This window comes from Periplaneta americana, chromosome 16, assembly GCF_040183065.1.
Source record: "Periplaneta americana isolate PAMFEO1 chromosome 16, P.americana_PAMFEO1_priV1, whole genome shotgun sequence".
Classification (NCBI taxonomy): Eukaryota; Metazoa; Arthropoda; class Insecta; order Blattodea; family Blattidae; genus Periplaneta; species Periplaneta americana.
The window spans coordinates 111,206,320-111,226,408 of record NC_091132.1 but is presented as its reverse complement, the minus strand read 5'-3'; positions in this window follow the sequence as shown (position 1 = coordinate 111,226,408).

Sequence of the window (20,089 nt, the reverse complement as noted above, 5' to 3'; positions counted from 1 at the left end):
TATGTAACTTACATCTGACTTTCTTCATCTACAGCCTCTGAAACTTTTAAATGTTGATACTGTATAATATGAAAGTTTATTAACCTTATAGATCAAGGAATCTATTATGAATAGAAAGATAAACTACTGATAAAGTAGTTCGAACTATTGTTCCTGTTGTAAAAGTATTAAGCATATTAAAGAATTTTGACTAAGGAAATCAAGTCTAAGTTCATTTCATAAAATTAATGTGTTCAGAAATTGAATGAAGACACCAGTGGCGGCTGATTGACTGAAGATTTTATGATTTTCAGGTTTATTTATGAATAATTTTTTTTTACATTTCCGATCAATTGAAGAATATGTCAAAATTTTTCGGATTGAAATTTGATTTAACCCACCAATGGATCCAATAACAACTGATGTTAAGATAATGGTTCACATGAATATACTTATAGTTAGTGAATATGAGGCAAGTGAGGCCGGGCCTCAGTCACTTGGCTTAACCGAAATCAAATTTTGTGTTTTTATATAATGTATTAGTTATTTGAATGAAGCATATATCGCTGTAGAAGCATTTGAAAACTTTGTGATGTATATAGACCTGTTCAGCAGTAAAATTTGCTCCTGAGGCCAGGATCGCTCGTGCCGGGTCAGGCTTGTGATGTATATAGACCTGTTTTATAGTAAAATTTGTTCCTGAGGCCAGAATCGCTCGTGCCAGGTCTGGCTTCTGAATTTCCTCTATTTTCGCGGGCTTTCAGCTTGCGCTTAAAACGTTGTAGTTGAGGCACAATTCGTCTGGCCTCGTGGCCTGGTCAGGTTTCACTTCTCCCATCCATGGGCCGGCCTCAAGGGTAGTGTGGGGTTGGAATAGCAATGGTGACTTGTCTTCCTAAATAGGACATAAATAACAAAAATTCCAGCTCTTTGGCAGGCAGAGACCCACACTATTCTCTCCCCTTATGTCTTAGTTTATGACTTAAGCTAGGGTGTTGTACTATTGTACTTCGTAGTACAGTAGTGAATCTGGGCCAATGTTGTTATGTATTTCGGAAAATATAAACAGAAACAAATGCGAGAAATAATACTGGTGTAGTTAATTACATAATGTGTAGTTAATTAAATAATGAAAGAGTCTACCGAAATACCTACGACATCGCTGACAATTTTTCTGACAGGTAATCTTAAAACGCGAGTTTCTATTGCATCCTGGTATGGGAAACATAAATGGTTAAGTGGTAATGTGGTGCAAAATAAACTTCTCTGTTGACCTTGTTTGTTGCTGTCAAGGGGAAAAAATAGAAAGAAAAGAAAGAAAGGGGATTTTCAACATATAATGTGGGTTGCTTCATCACACTGAAACAATCACTGAAACTCACAGCATAACAGCTTATTTGGCGAGTGAAATTATTATTTTTCATTAATAGTAGACTAATAATAATAATAATAATAATAATAATAATAATAATACAGTAATAATGATATTAATAACATAATAATAATAAAAATTAATATCATAAATAAACATTTCCTATCGGAGGCACTTAAACTATAGTCCCGTCGCTCTAATTTCCGGCAGCCAATCGCGTTGCAGGTCGGCTACATTTAAACGTATGCGTCTTGTGATTCGCTCATTCATTTCTTAAGGCTCGATAAATACTTAATATAATCACCCGCCATTTTAGTTCTTTCGTTGGCGTTCGCAGAAAGCACACAAAGACGTTATTTGCCACTCAATTATTTGCTGAATTAAATTGCGTCTGATTTATTATCGTAGGAGCTACGACATGATAATTTTTAACGGTGTGGCAAATAGATTCCTTGTATGGTAGCTCGGCAACGAAAGAACAAAAATGGCTAATGATACTACCTACCTATACTTTACAGAGCCTTCACTTTCTAAGACGTAAGCAAAGAGACGGAGTCACGCCGGAAATAACAGCGTCGGGACTATAGTTGCATCTGGCCTCACCGAAGATTTCGATCACCGGCCACTACTGGAAGACACTACCATTATTTTGATATGATACCGGTACATATCTAAATACATATAGGGTTACCAGATAAAAATAATGAAATGCAGGACATTTTATCTGAAAAGCAGCATTTTTCACAAAAAAATCAAGACATGACAACATGACACGTGATGTGATGGTTATTTTCAATATTTTATATTGCCCTCACAAAGTGAAATTGTTAGTCTTAGTGGGCCTACAATAAAATTGATACAAAACTCATTACCGGTAATCATTAAATTATTATATTAACTATCTAACTAGACAGGTTATAAATAAACTTAGGTATAACTTGTTTACTTTCCTTATTGTTGGTACTTTTCTGATGATCCAATTTGTTTGATCAAGGAATGTTGTAATGTCACGCAGTAAATGCTTGTGGAAATCCACATGATATAGAATAAAGTATTCACCTATTTCTTTTTAATATATTCTTTTTCCAGTTTAATGAATTTCTTTGTCTTTTCTGGCCTCTAGCATAAGGAACATTTGCAGCATTTTCCATTTTGCTTTTCTTCTGAGTACAAGCACAACAATTCCGGCGAGAAAATATAATTAATAAGGCGTATTAACTGCCAGATTTCAGTACATTACTACAACATGCAAAAAATAAATATTGGTTATAGGGGATATTGGAAAAGTCGCTAGGTATTTAGAGGATATTGGAAAAGTAGAGAATGAATTTAGAGGATTTTGATAAAGTAACTATTTTTCAGATGAAATTTTCGACTATATGTAGACCTCTTCCGAACATTATTGATATATGAGTGAATAGAATGCATTAATCCCTACGGAAAAGATAAAAAATCATTTTTCCATCGATTCTATAGAACTCAGTAAAACCAGTAATGGTACTCAATTAATTGTAACCTATTCCGTTCACAAAAGATTCTGTTTTCTTAATGAAATAAATCAATAATATGATAATTTAGTTCTTAAAATTTATAAACTACGGTACCGGTATTACCTAATTTTGAAAAAAAAAATCCCAGTCTAAGTATTTCTCTTATTTTTTTATAAATGTAGGTAAGTTAGTCTTGTTAGTCCTTTTGGTCAATATAGAGTATCCACCAGGCACTGAACGAATATTGCACACTTTTATCAGTGCCAATATGGCGCTATAAACCAATGTTCAATACTTTTATCACAACCACAACACATTTCAATTCTTATTCTATATATATATATATATATATATATATATATATATATATATATATATATATACTGTATATAACTTATAGAATTATTACTACATTAACACATTTAATATATCACAAAACATACACTGGACGAACTAAATGTACTGGGTTTTTGCTGGAAGGGAGAATTACAGAGAATTGACCGTCATAATAAAATTCGCTCCATGATTGCCAATGAACTTCGCCGGGCTGATAAGTATGAGGTGTACGAGGAAATTGGGTGCCTTTCTGCCTTTCGAAGAGCAGATATTATTATAGACCGAAAAAAAATTGTGGACTCAATTTTGGATCCCACAGTCCGTTTTGAGAACAGCGAGAAACAACCTAGAGAAGTCTGCAAAGAAAAACGGGCAATTTATCTGCCATGCTTCAGCGATTTGGGGACCAAATATAACATCAAGACATGGGACGTTATAGGAATTATGACTGAGGCTAGAGGCACAATCCTACAGGAGTCCTTAGAAGTCTTCCGAAAATTAAACCCTGGTTGGGACGGCTATCAACTATCTTATGAAAGTCGCCATATTTTCTTTCTCGAATTACGATCCAGTTCCACTAGATGGCTACCGACACGAGAAGCAGGGCCGGGAATACATGCGAACGAAATTATACTAAATGTGAGGAATGTTACTACAGGTGTGTAGTATTATGTGACAGGTTATGTTAGATTGTGTGTATTATGAGAGAGGTTAGGTTAGGTTTGATTAGATATGTAGTATTATTACTATGTTGGCGACACTGAAACCCATTGTTACATTAAAGAAATATGGCAGTATTCTTCATTCATTCGCGACGATTTTCGTTTATAAGGTACATATTTAGGGCGAGTTGGAAGGACTTACAACTCTCTCAGTGATCACATTATTTCTACTAATCAATACTATAAATCCAAGGCATTTTCAAGGTATTTTATCAAGTTCCTATAATGGCTGGGTCATAAGTAATATTTACCGTATGTCAATCAAGTAATGAGGTACTACTGTATAAACAATGCAGCATATGAAGGACTTCTAAACTACTGCAATTACAAACAAGTTACCGAAAATTCAGTACGTTTACTGAATGCAATTAAAGAGTAAAATAAACGCACAATACCTTGGAGTAGCGGTGCGTATCCTTCTCTATGGAAGCGGTCCGTATGAGACAATTTTGCTGTCACTCCACACTGAAGCAGACTCATAGCTTGAGCTGTGTTACGAACTGCTTAGCCTTAAATAGCAAATGACGCGGTTTTTTTATTTCAATGATAAGCTCATGGAAGACAGTGCGCTTTCATATAGTCATTCTTAATTTCAACAGCAGCATATTCATCGGTCCTTATCGGAAACTTTTTAAAATCATCAATGTTCATCGGACTTACGGGATTTTAATATGTTGGACTGATATGAGGAATTGTAGCTGTAAGGTTTGTGATTATATTCCACAGAACATTAGATGCACTTGTAGCAAACGACTACAGACTATAGAAATGCGTTAATGAGGTTAAAACAAAATAAATGATGCGTTTAAACGTCAAAAGTTTATTAATCGTAATCAAAGCTGCTTTTGAAAGCGAAGGCAATGTGTTTCTTTTTATCTAATTTAATTAAAAGGAGAGAAGTGTATATCAATAACCAAACGTATATTTAAGAATGATGTGCCATGTTATGATAACATGGAATTCAAATATCCTATCCTTTACGTTTGGAATCAGCCTAGTAATGGCCGGGTACGGTAACTCAGTTGACAGAGTAACTGGCTACAGACTAAGGTCCCTGTGGCGGCGGGATTTCCAGAATGGCCCTGGGGTTACTTAACCTCCTGTCAAATTGAATGTTGAACTTTTCCCTTGGATAAAAAGCGATCGAAGTGTGGTGTCGACGACGGGACTTCATTCTGTAACCAGGTCAGGTAAGCATGGAGTTACCCTCCCCCATCCTCTTCGCGTCTAAAGGAGATGCCTTTACCTAATAATAATAATAATAATAATAATAATAATAATAATAATAATAATGAAATATGATGACCAGACTGCGGCCTAGGGTCACCGATTCGCGAGACTGAAGTTTGAAACGCACGGAGTATACATGACATGACGTCATGACCCACGGGGTGGGATGGCACTGTGAGAGTCCAGTTGATTGGTTTCGTCCCAGATCACATATAGATTGCTCATTCATATGTTAAAATCGGTTGCACTTTGAAGAGAACAACCGCTAGGATCGCCACCTGTCCGCCGTAAACGAACACGAGATCAGTCGCTAATGCAATTCAAATGGGAGTTATGACGTGACTCCTTATGTAACAACTAGATGGCAGCATAGTAAACCTGACAAAAGTTGTTACCGTCAAAGTCCATAACGCAGAGCAATCTGGGTATATATTATATGTATTGTGCTCTAGGGTAGACGTCTCAATAGGGCCTTCTCGGAGTATTTCCTCCTCTCTCTCTCTTTTTTAATATAAGAGTGGAACAAGATGCGGGAGAAGTTCGTGTATCTCCGGATGACGTCATTGACCGCGACGTTTGAATAGACATCTGCAACCTTTACGATGTTGCCTCCATCTCCGAGAAAGAATGTCCTCATTACCGCAAATATATATAAAAAAAAAATAAAAGCTTTCATAGAGAAAGTGAAATTATTGTGACAGTCAATTTACCACTTCATCAATCTAATTGTTACCTAATTTGAATCAAGACCAGTAACAAATATAATGAAGTACTGAAGGATTTGAGAAAAGAATTTGAGACCAGGTTTAGGATTTGAATAATTCTAATTTAAAATAATTGTGAATTTCTAAGATGTTTTGGTTATTGTTAATTATTGAAAACATTACGAAACATATTGTACTATTATGTACTATGTACTATGTAACATAATGTACTATTATTGTAATTATTATATTAATATTGACGTATCGTAAGAATACGTACCTTAACAACCAACATGTTTAATTGTAATTTTATTATTACTATTTAATTGAATTTTATTTTATTAAATATAGTATAAACTTAAACAAAAGACATACCAAAAACCTTTACTAGAAAATAGTATTGTTGTTGTTTAGTCAACTGTCCGAAGAAAGGTCTGAACCTCACAAGTGATACCAACAAGACACCACTTATGAGGCAACTAGGCTAGGAGATAATGGGGTAGAGTTGCCAGTGCTCAAATAATTACGTAACATGTATGGTTGTTCATGCTTCAGATTTCTTTTTACTCATTAATATATAATTAGAAAATAAAATTATTATTATTATTATTAGTATTATTATTATCATCCTTATTATTATTACTATTATTATTAATACTGCAAACTACTTAAGAAATTTTATTCCTTCCGAAAACAACTGTCTATTGTGACAGTACAACTCAAAAGTGCAGCTTTGTGGAATTTCTCCCGCGACAGTTGCAACTTAGCTCGCTCATGCGTGTGACATGAATCAGCGATCGGCTATCTTCGGGTACTGCGCTTATCTCTTCAGCTGACTACGCTATCTACACTTGCTCTCAGTAACAATTTTTATGCGTTGGCCTTGAGACGCCTGATCTAGGGTTTCGTAAGAAATTACATTATCGTCTTTCTAATTCTGCTTGGCGCGGGTCCTTGCAATCATCACACGTACTTGAGATCCTATGAGTAAACAAGTATTATATTTTATTTCTTTTCATTTCGGCCAGTTTATGGGACCGGTGCCCACCCAGCATCGTGATCCACTTGGAGAGCTACGACAGGTAGCGAAAGTCCGGTTTCGCAAACCAGCTATAACGGCTGGGAGGATCATCGTGCTAACCACACGATACCTCCATTCTGGTTGGATGATCGTCCACCTCTGCAGCCGGCTGGTCGGTCTTGGCCCTTCATGGCGTGTAGCGCCACGGATTTTTTACTGCATATAAACGGTCTTTAAATAAATACTTTATTATTGTTATTAAATCCAAATGATAATTTGTACATGAGTAATATTCCCGTTGTTTACCTATTTATACACACAGGTGAACGACTAAATAGATGTAAACACAGTATCAAAGCGAGTGGAGAGACTGCTGAACCGTTGCTCTCCGAAGCTGTATGATCGATGTAAGCCTAACTTGTATTCGGAATAACCAAACGCAGGACTCTACCCCAGAGCACATATAACAGATTGCTCAGCCTTACAGGCTTAGACGACAACTAGGACTTTTATCAATTTCACTATGCTGCCATCTAGCTACTGCATAAGAAGTCATTTATAACTCTACTGTAATTTGAATTTCATGGAGCAACTGTACTTCCATCTAGCGGTTGTTCCTAATCGACGGTGGTGGTCCTGGTAGTTGGTTGCTCTCTTCCACATGTTACAGTTTCTAACAAGGTCATGGTCAATCTGTTATATATGTGACCAGGGACTCTAATTATAAGATAGCCCGGGTTCAAATACCGCTTCACTCTGAATTTATAACTTGTATTGAGAAAGCCCATGGTCCAGGCTACACAGGGATTTTCTCCTGGTACTCCGAGCTCCCAACTATTCTCCATAATCATTAAGAGAGACCGGAACTTTGGCAGAATGCCTTTTTAAATATGTTAAATCTATCTTCATTTTGAAAGTAAATCTGTACGAATTATACCTTTGTGATTGAAACGTCACAGTTTTATGTTGCCCTTTTCTGCCTTTTTTAAATATAAATGCCTAATTTACAAAATAAATTCTTTTTTTGCCTTTATTTGAATCTATTATTTATTAATTTATTATTAAAAATTGCCTACAGGTATATTTTAATTTATTTCTATAACCGCTACAATTAAAATGACTTCACCGAATGTATATTATTATCTTTCAGTCAGTTCATATTCTCTTTGCAACAATGAGTGCTGCAAAAATGTATAACAGTAAGCGTTTTAATTATCGCTTGTGTTTATTTGGCAAGGCAGCAATGAGTGCGGGTCTAACGTTATTTATAACTGTTATTTTTCTTTCAGTTTTCATACCGACGTTGTTGTAGCTAGCTAAATATATCATATCGCAACATATCAGTACAACCAAACACAAAAATGCACTTTCCAAGGCTACTGGGAAAAAGATTTCTTTGCTTCCAACAGTAATAATTGCAACATCGAGTCGAAAATCTCAATTTGCATTCGACTTATGTAAAGCTTTCCTTGCTGCCGAACTCTCTTTGTGGAAAGTACAAGGTTGTGGATCTAGTGCAAGGTTTTTGTAATTGCCTTTTATTGCATATTTTAGCTATTTATAATGCCTTTTTGCCTGCCTAATTTAATGATTCATAATGCCTAAACTTCCTGTCTTTGATCATCATCATTAATTATTACGAGTGCAACGCAGACCCACCGCATGTGGTGCACTCTGGACAGCCTCTGATGAACTAAGTGGTCTACGTTCTCGGAACTAGCGACATCTATAAGCAAGCTCGTAGATTCGGGACAAGTAACGGCAAAGTTAAGGACTCTGACATTGGACAACAATATTGTTCATTATGCAAATCTGGCTTTCAGCCTAGATCATATATACTAACAGATAGCTCTTTTATATAGGCTTTAGGGTTTGCAGTCGAGGCCGGCTTGATGTAGTTCTATAATCGTCAACAGATGGCACAATGACCAACACCACCACGAGACACGAACTCTGAACCGGTCTGGTCGGTCTAAATCGATTATTTCTTGCTTACGAGATATTCTCGTAAGCAACGGTATGTACAGTCGACAATTGATGACCATGGATAAATATTATTGGCCTATATGACCTAGGCAAGTTCGGAACGAGGGAGTTCTAATTATAGTTGTCACGTGGGCGAAGCGGAGAGATAAGATAAAGTACGCCTTTGTATTGAATAGAATACAATGCAGAGTCTCGCGCAAAGCCAATCTACCTAGAATTTTTAGACCATGTTATAAAGTTATCGGTGGGCTAAATTATGATTCGTTATCTCTCCTGTTTTTATATATTTGTCGTGAATATTATTTATATTATCAACTGAGTGTATAACATAATTTATCCGTTAATTGATATTTCACTAATGATAAATCCAAAGAACAATGGGAAATAAGGGACTAAACACTGAAAAATAAATAAAATAAGAGAATTTGACGTTCATAATTATAATGTTGTCGGAGTTTTGTTATACTTTACTTTGAATTATTTTAATTTGCACCACAAAAACTTATGAAAATTAATGTTAACATTACCTATTTAGTTATGATAGTAGTATATTGGAAAATTTGTGCATATAGCCTGATTACAATATATAAGTAATCCTATCCTAACCTAACCAATGGTAGTCTTGTTTATTTCAGACATGTTCGTATAATTATACAAAAACAAGAATAATCTAGTCTGCAGCCTGTGATATTGTCTCGTTTACAGTATTATATAATATACATATTACGATATTTACTAGGTACTTTAACAATATATAGTTAATAATATTATAAAATATACAGGCCTAATCCATTACCAAGAAATAGCCCTTCCCTCACATGTTCAATACTGTTTACCTCAAAAGGCCTTCAAACCTTAAAAATTATTAGAAACTGGATTAAAATAGTCATGTTGATGTAGGCCTACAACATTACATTTTTTGTCACTACTCCTGATCCCATTCTAACAGTTTCAGGTTTTGTAATTTGTAACAATACTAACAATACTGATGGGTCATTCCATAGTCACACACGTAACATTTTCGAAGTAACTATGATCTTCACAGGAAACTTAATCAAATACTTAGGAGTTCATGAAAGACACATCACTGTTTTTTAACGTAAGCATTCCAAAATATAAACAGAAAATCATAATGAAAAGGAATAATTAATCATGTAAAAAATATTAAATATTATATGGTGTGACACATGAACATTTTCTTGCCACTTAATTTATTACCAAAATGGAAAATGTTCATATTATTGTGCCAAATGTCATAAATGCATTTAGTTGTTTTTGAAACAATTAAGACATTTGTGAAGTACATGTAACTGCTAAATCGCATACTTTAATAAAAATAACAGTGCCATTAACAAATAAAATATTACAAATTATATTGTGACACACGAACATTTCTGTCAAGTTGATTACTAATCTTTTCAAATGCATATAGAGATTTACCGTATACACTGTGCCTACAGTTCTTATTATACAAAGCAACACTTGATTACACTAAAGTGTCCACACCTGTGGAGTAACGGTCAGCACGTCTGACTGCGAAACCAGGTGGCCTGGGTTCGAATCCCGGTCGGGGCAAGTTACCTGGTTGAGGTTTTTTCCGGGGTTTTCCCTCAACCCAATACGAGCAAATGCTGGGTAACTTTCGGTGCTGGACCTCGGACTCATTTCACTGGCATTATCACCTTCATATCATTCAGACGCTAAATAATTTAGATGTTGATACAGCGTCATAAAATAACCCAATAAAAAAAAATTACACTAAAGTACACTTTCAGATTTAAAATATCCACGCTTGTTTACAACTATATGTGGTGATATCTCCTGTGTAATGTCACGTAACAAATACATCAATATAGGCTATCCACTTTTTCTGCCATTTGTAGTACTTCCCTTTTTTTAACAACACAGACGCTTTAAATTCTTCGCCACTACAAGCTTTTGTAACTTCCTCTGCTTATCTGACGCCTTTTTTTAAATTGATTATTTAACGATGTTGTATCAACTACTAGGTTATTTAGCCTCGATGGAATTGATGATAGTGAAATGATATTTGGCGAGATGAGGTTGAGGATTCGCCATAGATTACATGACATTCGCCTTACAATTGGGGAAAACCTCGGAAAAAACCTCAACCGGGTAACTTGCCCCAATCAGGATTTGAACCCGGGCCCACTCATTTCACGGTCAGATGTGCCTACCATTACTCCACAGCAGTGGACCGAACATGGGTTATGTACATTAATTCTTTTGACTTTCGGTTAGCTTTCTTAAGAATACGCATAAAGAAATGTAGTGTTTTCCAGGCTATCCTTGTAATATTAGTGACTTATTTCAACCAGTTTGTTACTAAAATATATACAGTACCTAAGTGTTTACTTGTGACACTGGTGATCCATTTAATTGGTATATGAGACGAATTTAATTTTGTGTTTTACAGAAGGATACATATTGATTTACATTTGCTCACATTGATTTTAATTTTATTTGTTGTAGTCCAGTTTTCAATAACGTCAAGCTAGTTTTGCAAGGCGGTGATATAAGATTTATCACTAATTTTTTCTGTATATTATACAGTCATCCACGAATAACCTTGCCTGAGAAGTGACATTTCTATTCAAATCCTACAATAATTTTCAGTAAATATTTTGCACCGAGAAGCTATTATACATTTAATTTTACTTCTGAGACCAGTGAAATATATGTCAATTTTATTAGAAAGGTGCATGTATAATTATCCAATAGCATGATATTATCTGCAACAAAAACTAAAGAGCATGAAAGAAAAGAAGAAAACATTAATGCTGTGGTTCTTAGAGTTCCATTAGAGTTACACGTTCATTGTCCACTGAAAGTTGTATTTCTCTATTGAAGTGTAAAAGAGAAACTCTCATAAATTATGTCAGAAACAAAGAAAGACACCACCCAAATATGTGGGATAATTAATTTAATAATGTTATTACCGGGACTTGAAAAAAGCAATCATATGTAATGAGTGGGGAAAAAAATACTTTTTAATCACACTTCTATAGTTCGACAATGCTGACTATTCAGAGTTTTGCCTGACAGGTGAGCTACCATAAATTCCTTGAAGTCCTAGTTATTACTGAAGCCAAATGTGTGTCTCTTGTCAAGAGTCCATTTTATTTATACTTGTTAAGACATCATTCATAGACTAGTTACCGCTTTCAGTTTTGATACTACATACACTGAAATTAATTTATTATTATTCGTCCTATTTATACATTTATATTGAATGATTCGGTCTACCTTCATAACACATCTCATCAACAATACTCGATAAGAGTTGAATTAGCTTCCATGCTGCGTTGTATTTATTTTGTCATGTTCCTATAGCAGGAATATTAAATAGGAATTCCTTAAAACAGATTTATATTCACTCCTATGCCTTTATATAGAATACCAGTACATATACTGTATTTCTTAAGATTTGGTTACTTTATAAACAGTATGTTAGTGCAAGAACTCTTTTTTTCATATTTAATAATTCTGGCATGTGTCAATAAACATGCTTGAGACCTCTGTCTCTCTGAATTACTCTTTACTAACTGGAAACATATTCCAAATTTATATTTTAAAAAAGTATTAAAATATCCTCACAATTTAGAGCATAACAATTCCCGAAATAATCATCCTACATTAAATTATTAAGATAAAAATGATTCAATCTATCGCTTGTAACAATACCTTTATGGTCCTAATAAATTAAGAAATAATTTACATCCAACAGATTTATTTTAAAATGGCCTGCAGTTATTATTTTGAATTTTATTGTACCTTAATAAATTGAGTTAAGGTACAATAAAATTTCATCAAGTTTCAAACAAAGTAATTCCATCTTTCCAACAGGGGGACAATAAATACTTAAAGTAATGCTAAACTCGAAAAACTTATTGATGCAACTTAATTTCATATTCTATACCACTAACACCAAAAAAAAGTGTCCTATTATTCATACTGATTCAAGATGAATAGTTTCTTAGTGTTTGTCCATTCCACTTTTTTTATTGTCCTTCCCATTTCTATTTCTCTCATTTTTAGTAGGTACTTCACATGTAGTATATGTTTTATTTTAATACATATAATGCCCATGAAGATATTTGGATATGTCTTACAAAATTCTTGCTGAAGACCATTGTGGTAATATTCTGCCGCATCTGTAGTTTGTACATTTCGAAATTTTCGTGCTTCAGCCCAGAATTCAGGCGGGGGGAGGGGAGGTTGATGTGCCAATGTAGTTTTCCAGAATATAATTATATTGAAAACATTCTCTAATAGGAGGGGCCTCTGATATTAGCTCTGCAAAAAATCTGATACCGGTACTTCTGTTGCTGGTAAATAAGAAAGAACGAAATATAAAAATTTGTAACCACTTTCGAATTTCAGGTGCTTTGTATCTCAGCTGCTGGTTTGATATACTGTTTGTTTCCTTTAATTTTCCAGAGTAAAAACTGTCCTAAGCGAAATTTACACTCTGTAATTTTAACACTGGGAACATTTATTTTGGCAGCATTGTGTGATGCTATTTCATAATATAACAAGAGCTTTGAAATGATTAACTGCTAACTACTTACCTGGGTGAAGCGGTTCCTGTGATTTCTGAAGTGAAAACCATTCAATTTATAAGGAATTTTTTTGTGGAGATGCATTTGATTGTATATGCAAGGTGTAAAAGTGCCTAAACTAACTGACCCCAGTGCTGTCATGGAGGCCACACGAGGCCATATATCGTATGGAAGCTACAATTTTTTTTAATTAATCGTATGGGGAAATTAAAATTTTGTCTGTGAGGAGCCATACGGCATATGGGTGCCTAAGTTTTGTACGTGGAGGTCTATACAGATCTTAGATGATCTCTTCCTGTTCCTACTGTACCTACCGCCTATTTTGTTTGATGTTCATAAACAAAAATTATCCACCTCTTCAGCACTGGAATCCAGAATTATATAAAATAATGGTTGAAAAACAAGAAGTGCTGCAAATATACACTCCAAGATTCATCGAGACAAGTGTGCATCTATGGTGGTGCTACATGGTGTATTCTTTAAATCAAACTTGTACAATTAAATTGTAAAGCAAAACAATTTCTTTACTTCTTCTTTAATATTAAAAAAAATAATTAAATGACAATTGGAGAAATAGAGAGAGGAGAGTAAAATATATTTCAAGGGAGAAAACAAGGGGTGGGGTGTATGGCCAAGAAAAAAATTACCATGACAGCACTGACCAAACCTAACCTGTTACAGACTCATGTATGTAAGGTGAATAAGCTGAGTATGAAGGAAACTACCTCAGCACTAATTTAACTCTTATAGATGAACTATATAAAGAACTTCAAGTGTCAATATTGTCTCAAAGGTTTCTGTGTAACAAACTTCATTTAGAAATGTCCATCTGCGATTATGTTAACTGTAGAAGAAGGAAGAAATATTGTCATATGAAGTTACTCAAATTTCCAATTAAGGACAGGAAAGGCTACAAAAGTTATTTTTGATTTCACCATTATAAATTGAACGATTTTCACTTCAGAAATCACCGTAACTACCTCAGCACTAGTTTCAGTAATTTAAGGACCAGTATAAAGTAAATTTGATTAAAGTGAGAAAGAAATTCGTAAGGGAGGCGGTCAGGAGGGACTGAGGTTGTCTACTAATTCGTTGCAAACAACTATTATAGGCTATTTCATTTGACTAACGATGATTTGTAGAGAGCAAAATACCTACAGTAGGGTAAAGAATCTAAATCAGTACGTTTGAGAACGGATATAAAAGTGTCAGGAAAATAACAGAATTACCGTATATTGCAATTAACTCTGCATTGGCAGAGAAACCGCACAGGGTATCGTAAATCTGCTGAAAATTAGAAAACTGTGTAAAAAAATGCATTCAGAGCGAATTTTCCAGCGTGATAATATCTCGCCCACGTTATGGACATAATTCAATACCGTAAGACTGATATAAAACGAATACTAGAACAATTTGTTAACCAAAGACGATGTTCAGTAGTTATTTAACAACATACAGAGCAAATAAAAATACAAACGCATATTCTAGCAATAGTTCAGATGAAAAGAAAATGATTAGTACGACCGCTTATTCGTAAAAAGAACACTGCCGGCTGTGTAGCCTACATGAAGCAATATATCAGGTCTACGTTATGAACACGTTGAATTTAATGTGGACGAGAAACGTACAGTTATTATTTATCTGCTTCCATATCGCATCATATAATACACCTGTAAAATGAAAACATATAGGCCTAGAAAAGAGGAAACATGTTTGGGGATAGGGAGTTGTAATTCTTCCCCTTTCGGATAAATTTCAGAAGAGGGATACCTGCTTTTCCTTCATATTCAAAAATTGTAATCTTGTTCACACAAAATAAATTAGTGCCTTTTCGTGAGCATCATGATGTGCATTCAACAAACGCAGACAAATCTGCTCTTTTTAGTATTTTGTGATAATTGTTGCTAGGGAGGTATTGTATACTGAAAATTAAAAACAATTAGATTTCGTACATCAAATGATGACAGATTATATATTGAACGCAAACAACATTATATCAGCCATGTACCAAAATGTCATCTATGTGTGTTGATGAATTTGGGTAAAACAAGCTTCTGTATACTACAATTTAGCGACACATCAAAGTCTTATTGTAACATAACCTCACATTACAATGAGAAATAAATTTGGAGGTGGCATGACGTAAAAAAGTCATCCCACAGTCGTATTACTCTATGTACTGTTCAGGTTCTCTGCCATCTAGTGTTTGTTATTGCAAGCTCATTTCTCGACACTAGCGGCGCATAGCGTCCGTTATTTTCCAGTTGCGTCTAAATTTAATATAAGCTTGGTCAATCTGTTTTATATATGATCTAGGCTTTCAGGTTGTAGCTCCCTGTAAAGCAGGTTTGAATAGTGATGGAGGAAATAAATTAAATAACGATATATTTATATTGTAATATATTGCAAACCTAATTTCGATAAACGATATATATCACAGAAAATATATCGATATATCGAACGATTATCGATATATCGCTATTCCGTAAGCAAATTGTATTTTCAGGCGTACATTTACTGTAAATATATTACAATAAAATTACTTAAATTTTAATATTCCTTTTTACCATTGAGATTAATATCATAACAGCCAAAAGCATAAATGTAAAATTGTAACAATAAACAATACATTTTCAATACCACATGATGTAGGTCCTAACCTAAATCAAAATTATGGTGAAGGCAAGGGAGCTTAAATGATATAGTGGGAAAGGGTTAAGTGAACTCTTCATGGTTGAGTATTTGATATTGGAACACGATTCAATTCTTCTACAGTTATGTAAGATTCAGTCCAGGACACAGATATAATGCTCTTTTCTATCTAACAATGTAAGCATTTTTAAATGTAAGTAAACAGAACTTGTAATTATTTTTAAATGTAAGTAAACCGTACTTAGAATGTTACAAGTTTTAACAAACTTCACAGTTGATTTGATACAATCCTTCTATAGTAAGTTCCCATTGCAAGTTATTGTTACACTCCAACATTCCAAACAACAATGGTGATGATTATAGGGATAGAATCTTTATGCACTAAAATATATAATAAGAAAACAATGTCAGAACTAGATTGTGCATAGAAATCATAGAAGTAAACAAATGTCATATCGGTATTAAATCCTTATTTCTCTTTCCCTTTCAGAATATAGAAATAAAAGTTTTAATACCCGTTTTGAGGTCAGACGGTTCCCTTTCAGGGTGGGAGTTGCTCTCCTGCCATGGAGAACATTAATAACAATATTAAAACAGTAGTAGATAAACCACCCATCTGTCTCACGTTCGCACACGTTGCATTTTGAATTTATTGCTGCATATTAAACAGTTTGAATTTGAATTCCAGTCCAACCAATTAGAACAAGGTATTTAGTGAGATTGCACAATTATGTAACTGTCCACCTTCAGTAGCGCCATCTCTCGGGAATTATCGGAGTTGTCTAGTGTAGATTTTGTTGTTGTTGGTAATGATAATAATTCCAAAAAAAAAAAAATCGATATATTACACGATATATTGAATCAAAATTTCGATATCAACATATCGCTGCATCGAAACGAAAATATCGGTATTTCTTAAAAACCGATATATCGTTCCCATCTCTAGGTTTGAATAATTTCAAGGAAAAATTGTTCCGGGGCCGAGGATCGATATCCGGCCCAGGAGTATTGTTCATTGTTAGTTATGCGTTATGTTACGACATATTAAGTACACTCTATAATAAAGGGTTTTTATATAGAATACGTATGTAAAAACGAATTCTTGCAGAGCAGTGATAAGACGATTCGCAAGAAAAGATCCTGGTTGGGAAACTGTTCCTCAACACGTTAAAAAGTTAATACAAACAGGATCTCGTAACGACAAAAAAATCTATTACGAGACGCAGTGTTCTTATGGAAGAAAAATTAAATGAAATACGTGAACGACTGGAATATACCCGGAAAAAAAATCCTCTGTCTGCTTGCTCGGGAGCACGAGTTCCAAAATCCTCAGCAAGATTTGCCACTAAACTGCTTACATTAAAACACTATACAATTACAGTGATCCAGAATGACTACCGTGTGATGAATGGAATGGAAGATCTATTGTGCTAACCCTCAAGCTAAGCGTATTCCCAAACCTACACTAAGATGCACTGAGTTCCCACATTTCGCATAGGCAACCCGTCCTTAGGCCAGCCCCCTCCGTGCGTCGCCAGCCGGCGTTCAGGGAATGATGACGAAATGGGAAAATGTTGAAGGAATGATGTAGATGCCTGATATAGGGAAACGGGAGAGCCCCAAGAAAAACTCCAACTGCGACCTTGTCCGCCACAGGTGTCATTATGGACTTTTCAATGAAAATTCTCAGACCTGACCGAGACTCGAACAGGGCTGCTTGAGTGACAGGCTGAAGGTCTGACCACTCAGCCATCGGAGGGGTCATCAAAAGAGTAGAGACCGACTTTGTAACTGGATACTGAGGAGTGTAGTTGATAGTAGAGTGAATCCTGAGTTAATCGCATTTTCAAATGCAGCATAGTTCGAATTACAGCTCGATTCAGCGTTAATGGCCCCTGTCCTTGGTTGTTTGGCTAGTGAGCGAGCTGTGTGTTGCGTCATAAGAAAGAAATATAATCACAAATGTGCATAGGAGGGGAATAAGAAGAAAAATGAAAATAATATTCATGCTCGAAGCTGAGGGAAATATAAGTCATAATTCAATGTTTAGTCAACAGACGTAGTGGTTAGTAACGGGACGTGTGGAAGAATATTGTGTTTTAAGATGGAGTGTACCGCGACATGGTAAGAAGGAAGTGTTTGATGTTATGACTGTGCGGCCTGACCTGTGTGACCAGCCAGCCAGTAGTGACGAGTAACTTGCTCTTACACTCTATAGTCTATATAGCTCGCGCAAGAAACGATTACCGAAAACCAATGGTAGCGTTGCTGTCTGTTTTGATGTGTGTATGTAGGCATGCGAGCCGATGGAAGTACTGTCTCTTCCAAGAAGATGAACAAATGAGGGCATCGCTGTGGAAATAAAGAACGTAGCAAGAGAAAAATTCGAAGCTAATTAAACGCGCAACATATGTTTAAGAATGAAATAATACCGCGCGATACAAGACACGTATTCACATGCAATAGAACAAACTAAAGTCGTAATGTAACTACCACAACGCAAGACTGATTCTATCGATGTCATTTCTCTTCCAACTGTACTCTCGAATATCATTCAAGTTATCTCGTGACCTTTCCTCTCGCCCGCTCTTCCTTGTCGCAGTGTTCGATTCGCATTCCTTCCGTCGGTAATCCGTGGTTTCGAGATCTATACCAACGAGTTAGAAAGAGAAAGATATAGAGTGGTAATTGCGCCGCCATGTTTGAAGAAAATTGAACGACCGTCCGCCATTAACTTATGCGCCCAAAACAAAGTGGGCGTGGCGTTAAGTAACATTGGAATCGTCAGCTATCAAAATTTAATTTGCATAAATCAGTTAAACTGAAGTGGAAAAACCCAGTATTTCGTCAAATACGTGCTAGGAACTTTAAAATAAAGAACTTATGTCGCTAAATTAAAACACTTGAGCTACTCCTAGAAGGAAAGCTTAAAAGAATAACCTAAGCAAAATTGTCATGTACGTATGACAAGAAGTCCTAGGAAATATATTGAAGAAAATGTTAATATTCCTAGGTTCTTTTAAATGCGACCTGCAAGATTGCCTATAAAATGAACGAGTATGATTCGGATGGTTTTATTAATTGTTTTTCCAGTCTCTACACGTTGCAAAACTATTTATTATACCATAAGATACACAATGAAAATAGGCCCTAACTGTAGTAAACAACCTTTACCTCCAAGCTTGTAACTTGGGTAAAACATGACCAAACACGCTTTCAGTTTTTTTTTTTTTTTTTTTTTTTTTTTTTTTTTTTTTTTTGTTACAGTAGAGTGTAATTATCGAAATGTCGTGAGGCAAACAGCCGGCTGGTCTGTCTGAGCCTTTCAAGGGCTGTGGCACCACAGATTATTATTATTATTATTATTATTACTATTATTATTATTATTATTGAGCACCCACGTGCAATAATGGGGTAAGTAGTTACGAAATATATTCATACTTACCCCATTATTGCACGTGGGTGCTCAATTATGTTCTTTCACGTCCTTCCAGTCAAAATACTAACAACAATACGGCCTACCACAGAGTTTTGCGTTATTTTGGATGAGTGTATCGAAATACAATTTTAATATTTTATTTCTATTATTGGGTTTGGAACGGAATTGTAGTGGTTTTATCCGTATTTAGTTTAACTTTATTACTAGTGAACCATTTATTTGATTAATAGTTTGTCTTCGAAATAGGCCTACTTTTTATAAGCTACAGCTCATCGTCTTCTTTTATAAGCAGTAAGGACACAAGGAGCAGAAATAAAGGCTGCCAGTGTCGAAATACAATTGTAATATTTTATTGCTATTTGTTTTTCACTGGGGCTCAAACGGAAAATAGGAAAGATTTGACAATGCTGGGTTTGCAGTGAAAGACCTGCCCATGGACAGAATATGTATGTATGTATGTATGTATGTACGTATGTATGTATGTATGTATGTATGTATGTATGTATGTATGTATGTATGTATGTATGGTAATAGTTTTATAATGTTTTGAAAAATGAGTTAGAACAACAAAAAAC